Source organism: Arachis ipaensis, chromosome B09 (genome assembly GCF_000816755.2).
Source record: "Arachis ipaensis cultivar K30076 chromosome B09, Araip1.1, whole genome shotgun sequence".
NCBI lineage: Eukaryota > Viridiplantae > Streptophyta > Magnoliopsida > Fabales > Fabaceae > Arachis > Arachis ipaensis.
Window position 1 is genome coordinate 101,998,600 of NC_029793.2, and position 12,010 is coordinate 102,010,609.

Sequence of the window (12,010 nt, forward strand, 5' to 3'; positions counted from 1 at the left end):
ATTTTCATGAACAAGACGAAAGAACTCTCAGGAGGTTAAGAAGAGCTTAAAGAGGGAAAAATATTGTTGGAGAAGAGGAATCAGATGAAGAATTCCAAGAGATGGAGGAACATTTGACCAATCCACCAGGTGGAGAAGACAACAACAATGGCAACCCACCCCAGAGGAGAGTTTTGGCTTCCTATACCTTTGCAAATCCTAGACATTGTGGGAGCAGCATCTTGGCTCCAAATGTCAATGCTAACAACTTTGAACTCAAGCCACAACTCATCACTTTGGTTCAGAACAATTGCTCTTTTGGTGGAGGACCACTTGAGGACCCACACCAACATTTATCCACTTTCTTGAGGATATGCAACACTGTCAAAACTAATGGAGTGCCCCCTAACAGTTACAAACTGATGCTATTCCCATTTTCTCTCAGGGACAAGGCCACTCAATGGTTGGAATCGTTTCCAAGGGACAGCATCAACAACTGGGATGATTTGGTAACTAAATTCCTTGCCAAATTTTATCCACCTCAGAGGATTATAAGGTTAAAGGCTGAGGTACAAACATTTACATAAATGGAGGCCGAACCCATCTATGAGGCATGGGAGAGGTACAAGGCTCTGATCAGGAAATGTCCCCCTGCTATGTTTAATGAGTACTCAAACCAACACAACCCAAGGAACAACCAAAATCACAACCAGCAGCAGACTAACCAAAACCCCTACAGAAAACCTCAAAACAACTACCCCAACATCAACCAATACCAATCTAATAACCAACCCACCAACCAAAATGCTTACCATCCACCACCCACATCTCATAACCCACCTCAAATATCACCTGAAGCCCAAAGAATCACTCACTTGGAGGCCATGATAGACAAAATGCTGAAACACCAGGAAATGGTAGCCAAGAATCAGGAAGCCTCCCTGAAGAGCCTAGAGAGACAAATGGGGCAACTCTCCAAGCAAGTATCTATTGAGAGATCCTCAAACTCACTGCCCAGTGTCACAATTCCAAATCCCAAGGAAGAATGCAAGGTAATACAATTAAGGAGTGGGAGAGCATTGATAGGCAACAATGACACTACAAGGAAGCAAGCAGAGAACATCAAAGAACCAATGGAGGATGAGAATCAAGCAAAGGTAGATGAGGCTAAAGAGCAAGTTGTGATGCCAAACAAAGACACTGAGAAACTCAAAGAGAAGGACAACCAGCCACATAGCTCAAAGGAAGTAGCTCAGGGGCAGCAGCAAATAGGAAAGAGCATCATACCTCCACTACCATATCCCTAGAGGTTCAACAAAGAGGTTAAAGACCAGCATTTTCATAAATTCCTTGAGATTTTCAAGAAGTTGGAAATCAATATTCCCTTGGCTGAAGCACTTGAGCAAATGCCTCTATATTCCAAATTTCTGAAGGATCTTATCAACAAGAAAAGAAGTTGGCTTGAAAGGGAAACCATATTACTCACAGAGGAATGCAGTGCTGTGATTCAACGGGGTATTCCACCAAAACTTAAGGATCCGGGAAGCTTTGTAGTCTCATGCACTATTGGCAAGATAATTCTCAACAAGGCTCTCTGTGACCTGGGTGCCAGCATCAATTTAATGCCTCTCTCAATGATGAGAAAACTGCCATCCCACGTTTGCGCCAACGTTAGCCCCCTAACTTGGAGGCTAACGTTGGCACATGAATTCCTCCCTGGCCAGCCAACATTTGCGCCAACGTTAGCCCCCTAATTTGGAGGCTAACGTTGGCACATGAAAACATAAGGGAGAGGGGCCAACGTTTGCGCCAACGTTAGCCCCCTAACTTGGAGGCTAACGTTGGCGCCACTAGCATACAAGGCAAGGCCAACGCTAGGGTCAAAGTTAGACCCCTAACGTTGGCACCAACGTGAGTAGCAGCAGAATGTGCTAGCTGATGTGAAAAGTTGGAGCCAAAGTTAGACCCCTAACTTTGGCTCAAACTTTTGGTCCAACTTTTGCTAACTTCAAAACCGGTTCAATTGGTTCACTTCGGTTCTTCTCCAAACTTCAAGAGCAATCAACCAAGGCCTCTTTCAACCCAATTCCACCAAGAACAAAGGCCCAACTCAAGGCTTGAAGATCATTTGAAGAAAGTGTATAAATAGGATAGAATTCAAGTTCTTCAGAGAGCTTTTCTTTTGGAATTTTCATAATAGTTTTCGGAGAGCTTTTGTTATTGAGTGAACTTTAATTTCTTTGTTTCCATTGCTTTCAATTTCATTTTACACTTGGATCTTGGATTGAAGAATTGAAGAAATTCTGTTTCAATCTCAATCTTGGATCTCTGTTTCCNTGTTTCTTTACTGCACAATTGAATTTAAATTTCTGTTAATTGCTTCTTCATCTACTTTCTCTACAATTTACATTTCCTTTGTAATTGTTCTTGTTGGATCTAGGAAGGCATTGAGATCTAGACTTGGTTATCTAGTCTCTTGGGTCCTGAGATCTGAATTATCATTTTACATTCTCTGTTTACTGATTTCAAGCTCATTTACATTTCTGTTTCAAGATCCGATTCAATCCAATTCATCTTCCACTCTTATGTTTGTTGAATTTTACTTTGCCTTGTTTAATTTCTGCAAATCCAATTCCCAATTCCCTTTACAATTCAAGCCATTTACATTTCTTGCACTTTAAGATTTTGCAATTTACATTTCTTGCGTTCTAAGTTTCTGCCATTTAATTTCTTGTTCTTTAAGATTCAGCACTTTAAATTTCAGTTTTCTTTAATTTCATGCAATTTACCCATTCCCTTTACTTTCTATGAAATTTATGTAGAACCTATGCACAATTACTCAAGAGGGGGGGTGAATTGAGTATTGCAACAACAATGAATCTTTTTGCGAAAGTTAAAGACAATATACAAAAGTGTTATTGTACTAGTATTTTTCCAAGAGCTTAACTCAATTGCTAAGCATTTATAAGGAGCTTTTACTTTCCAATAGACACCAACTCAAATAAATTGATCAAGCTTTTCACCAATCGGACTTAAGCTATTCCTTAAGTACTTACGAAGCTACTTTTCGATCACAATTTATTTGCTCAAAGGTAAAAGACAATAATATTGAAGAGATGAGTTTGGAGAGATGCAAACGCTATTTAGAGTGGTTCGGCACAATCCTTGTCCTACGTCCACTTTCTTTCTCAATCGCTATTGAGAAGTTCCACTATTGCCAAGCTTCAAGGTGCTCGCGCAAAACCTTTTACAATCTGAGTCCTTAGTTTCTAACACCTCACGGTATATGATCACCACTTGTATACTAACCCACTCCACTTAGAGATACCTTCTCTAAGATTTGCCTTGAGTACTTAGTATACTTCTTTGGTATCCTCACCGACTATAGTGTTTATAACTCTTGACTCAACCTTGGAGATCACACTCCAATTTACAAAGTGTACAAGAAAACAATTCTCAATGAATTGTTGAGACGAAATGAGTACTCTCTAGAAGAGTGTATGATTACAAGTTTAGCACTATTGAACCAATTGATATTGCTCTCTCAAATTGTGTATTATAACACCTTAAAAGATGTGTAGAATGAAAGAATATGAACAAGATAGTTTGCAAATACTCAAGTGTGTGAAATAAGGCTTCAATCCATCTATTTATAGACTCCCCAAACCTTAGAAACGTTGGGGAGTTAATGGGATGGAGCCGTTTTGTTAAAACTAGCCGTTTTTTATGTTTTTGAATCATTTGCATCGATGCATAACACTTTGCATCGATGCAAATGTGTCTTTGAAGCTGAAATTTGAATTTTCAACTAGGTTGCATTGATGCAAACATCTTTGCATCGATGCAACAAGTCGTCGCATGCTTTGCATCGATGCAAGATGAGTGTGCATCGATGCAAACCTTAAAGAATGGCTTAAAATCACTTCAAAATGCTTATGATTGATCTCAAACTTGTTGGAGTCAATTCCTATGCTTTTGTACCTTTGAAAACAAGTTTTTAAACCATTTGGCTAGCATCGAATTGCAAGATGTGCATCAAAACATTTTGTGAGTGTGTGTTGAGAGATTTAGCAATTGGTTCTTAACAAGAAGTTACCTAAGTCCTAAGACACTATACTTGTCTTCAAATGTTGTGGACTTGAGTTTCTTGTTGTTGTTGTGTTGCTTTCAACTCTTCATTCCTCAACGTTGAATGTTGTTTCAACTTTCAACATGCTTTTTCATTCAAGTTGTTTGTTGGTTTGTCTTTCATGTCGTTTGTTGGTTTGTCATTCATCAAAACCTACGAATACAAACTTCGCATACAAGCAACATGATTTACAATTTAAATTCTGCAAATCACAAATCTCTCAACCAAATCTTGATTCGCTTGACTAAATCAACCACTAAACTAAAATTGCTCAATCCTTCAATCCCTGTGGGATCGACCTCACTCCCGTGAGTTATTATTACTTGATGCGACCCGGTGCACTTGCCGGTGAGTTTTGTGTCGGATCGTTTTCCGCACATCACTTGGCACTGGTAAGACATTAAGCACTTGTTGAATAGCCTCTTCTGAAACTGAAACTTGCTTGCGGCGTATGTATACCGATTGAAGAGATGGAAGATGGTAGTTGGTGTAGAATTCTTCTACCCATGAGAGGTTGATTTCCCTTAGTTTCCTCAAGAAAAACTCCCATCCTCGCTGTTCAATACGGGGCAAAATATAAGGAGCAACCTTGTCCGGTGGAGCGAGTAGATGCTCGGGATGATAGTTCCTTACAGCTATGGAGGGGAACATAAGTTCACAGAAGCGGTTGGGGAACCTTAAAGAATCTCTCACCGGTTTGCCCTTGACATTCTCATCAAGAGGAGCGGGTGTCTTCCCTTTTTTAGATAGGGGTTTGGCTCCTACTGAAGAACGCGCCTTAGAGTTTGATTTTTGGGGTGCCCTTTTTGCGGCCGGTTTCCTTGAAGCTATCTCCTTGCCTTTCTTGGTGGCCATCCTAAAAAGGGAGAGAATGAAGGAAAACATTAAACCCAAGAATCAATTTGACAAAAGACATGCAAGTGAATTGTAATGCCCGTGGTAGATGTAAAAGCAAGGGTCATAACACTTGGCATGGGATGCAAGAGGAAGTAAAGCATGCAATGGCATGAGAAGAGTAGTCTCAAGCATCCAAAATAAAAAAGCAAGTCATGTTTAATTAATATCTAATTGGCAAGTATAAACTTAAAGCACACAAATTGGACTCAATGCATTTAAGAGAAAGCAAGTGAATGAGGAGAGAGCACCAATTTGGAAATACATGGCTAAATTGAGCCGAAATGGTATATGTGCATTTCCTCGAACACTTGGCGTGCAATAAACAAGCAATGAGCAATTATGAGATACTAAACCAATTTAAAGCCCAAAATAGAACATCAATCATCACATAAACATCACACAATGGCAAAGGTTAGAGAAAGAATGACAAAAGATCTATTAATGCAAATTAAGCTCAAATTCAACATCCATGGAGAAATAAGGAAAAAGGAAAAAGAAGCAAATAAAAGCAAGAAACATCATCATGCAAGTAAAAGAGAGACGAAATAAAGCAATAAGAGGCATCTAACTAGAAGAAATAAGGCAAGGGAAAGTGGAAGTAAAGGAAAGGAAGGAGCAAAACCTTAATGAGTATGAAGGAACAAGGTTGAACCTTCTTTTGTGAAGATGAGAGGGAAAATAAGAGAAGTGTAGTGCTACCGGAAAAGAGTGGTTGTCACCGGCGAGTGGCCGGAGACAATGGTGGTGGATTGTGGAAGAAGAAGAAGAGAAGGGAAATGATGGATGGAGAAGAAAAAGAAACTAAAGAAGAGAAAAAAAAATTTAAAAAAAGAGAAATAGGGCAGGCGCAAAGGTAATAAACTGACTCGCGCAACTGGCGCGCGTGCGCAAGGTGCGCTGGCGCGTCGGTGAAGGTGCTAGCAGATGGCGCGGGCGCGTCAGTGGCGCGCGCGCGAGAAAGGTTGTGCCTCAGGCACAAAAGTGGCACAAAGTTGGCTCAAGTCTCTAGTTTTTTGTACCAGAGTGAGTTAGTGAGGTAGGCGCGCACCTTGTGCGGGCGCGTGCTTGAGGTGTTTTGCCACTGGTGCGGATGCGCACTACGCGCGGACGCATGGGTGTTGGCACAAGGTTGGCCCAATTGTGGCACAACTCTTTGGTTCTTGTACCAGGGAGTTCACATATCGCCATCGGCGCGCGCGCACCGAGCGCTAGTGCGTCGATGGTTAATTTGCCAGAGTGCGCGCAGGCGGCATGTACGCGGACGCGTGAGTGCCTGGCGCGGGTTGGGCACAAGGTGGGCATAACTCTTGGGTGTTTGGCCCAAGAATGGAATTTCGCTACTGGCGCGCGCGCACACTGTGCGCTGGCGCGTCGGTGCCCTTTTTCAAAGAATAATTTTTTTTGTTTTCTTTACTTTTTCACACCCTATCTACAAGAACATTCTTCCTATCCAATAAAATCAGCAAAACTAACATTTTTATGCACTCAATCAATCATCAAAAGATCACAAAATTTACAAGAAATTAAGAATACTAAGAAGATGGTATAAACAAGGAAGATCTTACCATGGTGGGGTGCCTCCCACCAGGCACTTTTCTTTAACGTCCTTAAGTTGGACGGTCCTTTTCTTAAGCTTCCTCACTCCTTGGTGCATCCTCCAATATGTACACCTCTAGCTCTCTTGGAGGCTTGCAACCATGATACCTCTTCACTCTATGTCCATTCACCTTGAAAGTTGCTTCACTTTTGGGATCAAACAATTCCACCACTCCGTAGGGCTTCATCTCCTTCACCTTGAAAGGTCCTTCCCATCTAGAGCGGAGCTTGCTAGGCATAAATCGGAGCCTTGAGTTGTAGAGGAGGACGTCATCACCTTCTTGAAAGTCCTTCTTCCGAATATGATGGTCATGGAATGCTTTGGTCTTTTCCTTGTAGATTCGGGCATTCTCATATGACTCGTTCCTCAAACATTCAAGCTCCTCCAGTTGTAGCTTCCTAGCTTCACCCGCCTTGGCTAGATCCATGTTGCACTGCTTTACCGCCCAATAGGCTCGATGCTCAATCTCCACCGGAAGGTGGCATGCCTTACCATAGACGATCCGGAAAGGGCTCATTCCTATCGGAGTCTTGTGGGCCGTTCTATACGCCCATAATGCATCTCCTAACCGGAGGCTCCAATCCTTTCTTTGTGGATTGACCACTTTTTCCAAGATTCTCTTGATTTCCCGGTTGGACACTTCCGCTTGCCCATTTGTTTGCGGATGATAAGCAGTAGCAACCTTATGCGTCACTCCATAGTGCTTGAGCAATGCTTCTACCTTCCTGTTACAAAAGTGGGATCCTTGGTCGCTCACGATTGCTCGTGGTGACCCATAACGACATACAATGTGATTCCTTATAAAAGAAACAACGGTATTGGCGTCATCAAGGCGGGTAGGTATGGCCTCTACCCACTTTGACACGTAGTCAACCGCTAACAGAATATACAGGTACCCACTAGAGTTGGGAAACGGTCCCATAAAGTCAATGCCCCATACATCAAATATCTCACAGAACAACATATGTTACTGAGGCATTTCATCCCTTTGGGATGCGTTTCCTGACTTTTAACACTGATGGCAAGACACACATAACCGGTTAGCATCCTTGAATAAGGTTGGCCACCAGAATCCACAATCCAACACTTTTTTAGCGGTCCTTTGTGGGCCAAAGTGGCCACCACATTCGGACGAATGTCACGCTTCAAGAATTGGTTGGAATTCGGATTCCGGGACACATCTTCGAATTACTTGGTCCACGCCTCTCTTTCACAAGTGAGGGTCATCCCAAATATAGGATTTGGAATTACTCCTCAACTTGTCCCTTTGGTTTTTCGAAAAGTTAGGAGGGAAGATTCTTGCAACCAAGTAGTTCGCCATTGGGGCAAACCAAGGAAAGCTATCCGATACAACATGCAAACTATCCAATGGGAATGAGTCATTGATCGAAAATGGATAAGTTTTTAAATTCTTAATGCGGCTTAAATGATCCACAACCACGTTTTGAGATCCACTCCGGTCCGTAATCTCAATGTCAAATTCTTGCAAAAGTAAGATCCAACATATGAGTCTAGGCTTTGACTCATTCTTTGTCAATAAGTACTTTAAAGCTGCATAATCCGTGTATACCACTATCTTTGAACCTAGCAAATAAGATCTGAATTTATCTAGAGCATGAACAATGGCTAAGAGTTCTTTTTAAGTAGTGGTATAGTTGGATTGTGCTGCATCTAGTGTCTTAGAAGAGTAAGCAATGACATAAGGGAGTTTACCATCGCGCTGTGCAAGCGCGGCACCCACAGCATAGTTTGACGCATCGCACATTATCTCAAATGGCAACGTGCAGTTGGGGCCTCGCAAAATCGGTGCTATGGTGAGAACTCTCCTTAGCTCTTCGAAAGCTTTTACACATTCACTGTCAAACTCAAAATCCACATCTTTTTGGAGTAGGCGCGACAATGGCAAAGCAATCTTGCTGAAGTCCTTGATAAAGCGCCTGTAAAATCCTGCATGTCCCAAAAACGAGCGGACCTCCCTCACGGATGAGGGGTGAGGCAAAGTGGTAATAACATCGACCTTGGCCGGGTCCACAGAAATGCCCTCATGAGATACTACATGTCCTAACACTATACCTTGTTGTACCATAAAGTGACATTTTTCAAAATTTAAGATAAGATTAGTGTCAACACATCTAGCTAGGACCTTAGCCAAGCTCTCTAAACAAAAATCGAATGAAGTACCATAAACGCTGAAGTCGTCCATAAAAACTTCCAAGCAATTCTCCATTAGATCGGAGAAGACACTCGTCATGCACCGCTGAAAAGTAGCGGGTGCGTTACATAGTCCAAATGGCATCCTTTTATAGGCAAAGGTGCCAAACAGACAAGTAAATGTGGTCTTCTCCTGATCTTCAGGAGCAATATGTATTTGGAAGTAGCCAATAAATCCATCCAGAAAACAGTAGTGAGATTTACCTGCCAAGCGGTCTAGCATCTGATCGATGAAAGGTAAGGGGTAATGGTCTTTTCGTGTGGCGGCGTTCAATCTTCTATAGTCAATACATACTCGCCACGCATTTTGGACTCTTTTAGTGACCAATTCACCGTCGTCCTTCTTGACCGTTGTGATGCCCGACTTCTTGGGAACAACTTGAACCGGGCTCACCCACTCACTGTCAGAAATTGGGTATATGATATCCGCATCCAGTAATCGGGTGACCTCTTTCTTCACTACATCAAGGATGGTTAGGTTGAGCCTCCTTTGTGGTTGCCTAACCGGCTTGGCTCCATCTTGGAGAAAGATCCTATGCATGCACTTGCGGGGGTCAATTCCCACAATATCCGCTAGGCTCTATCCTATTGCTTTCTTGTACTTTCTTAGAACATCTAGGAGCTTTCCCTCTTCTTCACTCGAGAGTCACTAGCAATAATGACCAGAAACCTTTGGTTATCCTCTAAGAAAGCATATTTCTGATGAGATGGAAGGGGCTTCAGTTCACTTTTTATCTCAAGATGAGGTTCCTTTTCATCAAGCTCATGGGACTCATTATTGACAACTTCTTCTTGTTCATCCTCTTGGTCATCCTTCTCCTCAACAATGGGGTAGCATAACTTGTCATGGTCTTCTTCTTGCACTTCCGCTACCACTTCATCAATTACATCACATCGGAGCATGGAATGTTCTTCGGGAGGATGTTTCATGGCTTCCTCTAAATTGAACTTGATAGTCTTGTCTCCAACCCCAAAGGAATATACACCGGTGAAGGCATCTAACTTGAATTTGGAGGTTTTGAGGAAGGGTCTACCAAGTAGAACGGAGGATGAGCTTTTATTTTCTGTTGGAGGCATTTCAAGGATGTAAAAATCGACCGGAAAAACCAAATCCTTAATTGCCACAAGTAAATCTTCCGCTATCCCCATCACTGTGATCACACTTTTATCGGCTAAGGCAAACCTCGCCGCCGACTTCTTCAATGGAGCTAAATTCAACCGCACATAGATAGAAAGTGGCATGATGCTAACACAGGCCCCCAAGTCACACATACAATCATGAAAAGTGTATCCACCAATACAACAAGACACTAAGCACGGTCCAGGGTCACCACATTTTCTTGGAATAGGTTCAATCAAGGAAGAAATTGAACTACCCAAGGATAATATTTCCAATTCTCCTATCTTATCCTTGTGTGTACACAAGTCTTTCAAAAATTTTGCATACTTTAGAATTTGTTGAATAGCATCAAGGAGTGGTATAGTTACCTCAACCTTTTTGAACACTTGAAGCATGTTCAAATCAAATTCCGGTGTCTTCTTTGCTTTCTTCACCATGGAAGGAAATGGAATAGGAATTGACTCATCCACTATGGCTTTCCACTTGGGTTCCTTGAGGTTTACTCCTTCTTCCTCATGCCTTTTGTCTACCACCTCTTCTTCATGTGGGGCTTTAACGACTACCTCTTCCTCATGAATATCCTCCATGACCCTTGGAGGTATCTCCTCTAACGTAGTCCCCGACCTTAGAGTGATGGCATTGAGACCACCCTTTGGGTTTGGTTGGGGTTAGGATGGAAGGTTAGAAGAACTTGAGGGTTGGTTGGTGTTGTTATTGGGGTTTGGTGGTTGGTTTGACATGTTCATCTTTGAAAGCATGTTGGTGAGGTTGGCCAATTGAACATTCAAGGCCTCAAATTGAGCCTTGTTGCTCTCATCTCGTTTTTCCATAGCGGCTCTAAGCTCATCAACTTGGTTGTTGGAAGATGAAGGAGTTTGGTTTTGATTTTGTTGTCTATGGTGTGATGCTTGGTACTTGGTGTAGTTGTTTTGGTTTTGGTTGAAGTGGCTTTGGTTGGCTTGATAGTTGGTGTTGTTGTGGTGGTATTGGGATGAAGGTTGGTTGTTGTTGTGATGAGAAGAAGAGTTGTTCCACCTTTGGTTTTGATTGCTTCCTTGTGTATTATCTCTCCACCTTTGATGTTGATTACCACCTTGATGGTAATTATTTTGACCTTGAGAAGGGTAGGGTGGACGGTTGTTGTAATTCACATTGGCTACCACAATAGTATGTTCCTCTTGAATTTGATGGTATTGGTCAGTGTAATGTGTGGTGCTAGAGCACAAACCACAAATTCTAGGAGGGCCTTCAAGTTAAGCAACTGGAGGTGGGGCTTGAACGGCTTGGATGGAGTAGTATTCCTTTTGATCCTTTTGGATTTGTGTAAGGATGGTGGTCATATCCCTAAGTGCCTTGGTTAGACTTGATTCGGAAGGGGATGGTTCTACCACACCCTTAAGGGGATTACTCCTCACTCTTGTGTGTTGTGTAGATTCGGCAACGTCCTTTATCAAATTCCAAGCTTTTCCCTCCGTCTTGTTTTTCGAAAGGGAACCGCCACTAGAAGCAGTGAGCAATCTTCTATCTTCCGCACAAAGACCTCCAGTGAAGTAGCTAATGAGCAAGTGAATGGTCATTCCATGGTGTGTACATGACTCCAATAGCCTCTTGAACCGAGACCAATACTCGTACAAACTCTCTTGGTCTCTTTGCATTATGCCCAAAATCTCCTTCTGGATGTAGTCGGTCTTCTCCGGTGGGAAGAACTTATCAAGAAACTCTCTCCTCAAGAAATCCCGATTAGTCACAATCTCATCCGGTAGCGAATAGAACCATGTTTTTGCTTGCGCTTCAAGAGAGAAAGGGAAGGCAAAAACCATGATAGCTACCTCATCGGCTCCATGCCTTCGAGCCGTAGAGCAAGCAACTTGAAAATCCTTCAAATGTCTGATGGGGTCTTGACCCGGTAACCCATGATACTTATGAAGTAAATTTATCAAGCCACTCTTCAACTCAAAGTTCGGATCAAGGTTAGGATACCTTGCTTGCAACGGTTGAAGTATGATATCCGGAGCTCCTTTCTCATGCAAAGTGATCCGGCGTGGCTCCGCCATGTGTGGCTCACCTATAGGATGCA